Source organism: Trachymyrmex cornetzi, unplaced genomic scaffold (genome assembly GCF_001594075.2).
Source record: "Trachymyrmex cornetzi isolate Tcor2-1 unplaced genomic scaffold, Tcor1.1 scaffold171, whole genome shotgun sequence".
In the NCBI taxonomy this organism is placed as follows: Eukaryota; Metazoa; Arthropoda; class Insecta; order Hymenoptera; family Formicidae; genus Trachymyrmex; species Trachymyrmex cornetzi.
The window spans coordinates 68,032-70,539 of NW_017296321.1; positions in this window are offsets into that span (position 1 = coordinate 68,032).

Sequence of the window (2,508 nt, forward strand, 5' to 3'; positions counted from 1 at the left end):
AGTACTTCTGGATCACTTCAATTATTTATTCGGAGTTATTCGTACCGATTCTTACTTAAAATGCAGCTAGTTAGTTCTTGATTTGGCCAACTTCCGGACCTGATGGCTCTGAGATCTTGGATACACGGTCCTCTCTTTCTATCTTATGAAAAAGGTAGGAAAAGTGGGGGTAACTAGCAGTCCAGAGGTATATAGTCAAAGGACAGAACGCAGTCAGAAAAATGATTGCGTTCTAAGTCACATTGTCAGTACTAAAAATATGTAATATATGTGACGTAAAATACAGATATTACTGACAGTATACATGGTCGTAGCACTTTTCGTTATGGTCCAATGCCATTTTAGGTTACATAATGTGTCAAAATGTGTCATATGAATACATATATTGCACATATATATGTGACTGCTTCACCTCTTTTTGTTAAAGAGATAAAAGTCTACTGATATATAGTGCCAGAATCTGCAATAGTCGTAACATAAACTATATATGGATTTTTAGTACTGACAGTGTATGTACATCGATACACGGCCGTAGTAATGCCTTTCCCTATGTTCAATGTCATTTTAGATCAGGACGTAACATGTATTGTCAATATATGGATATTGAACATACGTCTGGCTACGTGTGCAGCTACTCCATCTCTTTTTGTTACACGTAACAAATAGAGATACAAATTTCTCATGCTCAGATATTCACGCAGATATATTTACACGAAATATTAGAATTTTATGAGTATTATAATGTGTATCTGTATGTACGTATGTATGTATATACTTCTATATATATAAATAATAAATATAAGTATACATACATACATACAGGCACACATTATAATACAGAGATATGTGAGTGAATATTAGAATGATATTTTATGTGCATTATTATGTACACACATTACAAAACATAAAATGTATTTCTAATTCATATCCACTATGTCTGTTTAGATATATTGAAAATATAAAATGCACCTAAAATTCCAATACATCTAAACAGACAGTGAATATGAATTAGAAATACATTTTTTGTTTTGTAATGTGTGTACATAATAATGCACATAAAACATAATTCTAATATTCACTCTCTATATTATGTGTGTCTGTATATGTATGTATATACTTATATTTATTATTTATATATATAGAAGTATATCTATACATACATATATACAGACACACATTATAATACTCACAAAATTATAATATTTTGTGTTAATATATCTGCGTGAATTTCTGAGCATGAAAAACTTGTATCTTTTTTTGTTACACGTAACAAAAAGAGATGAAGTAGTTACACATATGTGGATATGAATCAGAAATATATTTTATGTTTTGTAATGCGTGTACATCATATTGCACATAAAATATAATTCTAATATTCACTAATATGTCTATGTTATATCTGAATATATAAATATGCGTAACTCTCTTCTATCTCTTTTTATTATGGGCCTTCTACAAAAAGTCATTAGTCATGAATCAGAAGTCAGAAGCTAAAAATTGACGAATTATAGTTGTTAATTTTTAGCATCTGATTTTTGATATATGACTAATGGCTTATTGTAGAAGGCCCATTAGACGTAATAAAAAGAGATAGAATAGTTACATATGTATGTACATGTGATGTATCTATGAGTTGACAATACACGTTACATCCTAAATTAAAATGGCATGGGAACGAAGGTAAAAGTACTATTACATTACATGTGTATACATATATTTCAAATACATGTTTGTATCCGAAGATGTATTTATGTCACAGTCAGTGTTCACTTAGTAAAAATATACTTATTGTAACTTGCAGTTAGTCAGTGTATGCATCGACCAATAAGTGTATATATTTACTAAAACACTTTGAATATGATATACTCATATACATTTCATGGACGTACAGCGAAAATTATGCATATGGCTATTGACCATGTAATGTATGTTATATACAAGGTGTCCCATTTTAAATAACGGATAGGAATATCTCGGATGGTAAGCATTTTGGAGGAAATTTGTTTATACAAAAGTTGTAGGATGCAGACAAGGCTAACTTATGGTGACCTTGACCTGAACCTTGACGATGACCTTCAAGGTCATTTCAATATCAAGTCAATTTTTTCAAATGGAGCCCCTTATTTTTTAACCCGGAAGTAGAAAGAGCGGAAGATTTTACGTCCGAATATGACCTTGACCTTGACCTTCACCGCTATCTTCAAGGTCATTTTAATATCAAGTCGATTTTTTTAATGGAACCCCTCATTTTTTACCACGGAAATGGAAACAGAGGAAGATTTCACGTCCGCATGTGACCTTGACATTGAACTTGACCTCGACCTTCAAGATCATTTTAAGGTCAAATCGATTTTTTTTGAACGGAACCCCTTATTTTTTACCCCAAAACGAAACCCCTTATTTTTTACCCAGGAAGTGGAAAGCGCGGAAAATTTTACGTACAAATTTTAAGCGATTTCGGTAATTTAATATAAATTATGCTTATTAATGATCAACTGAGTAAGATTC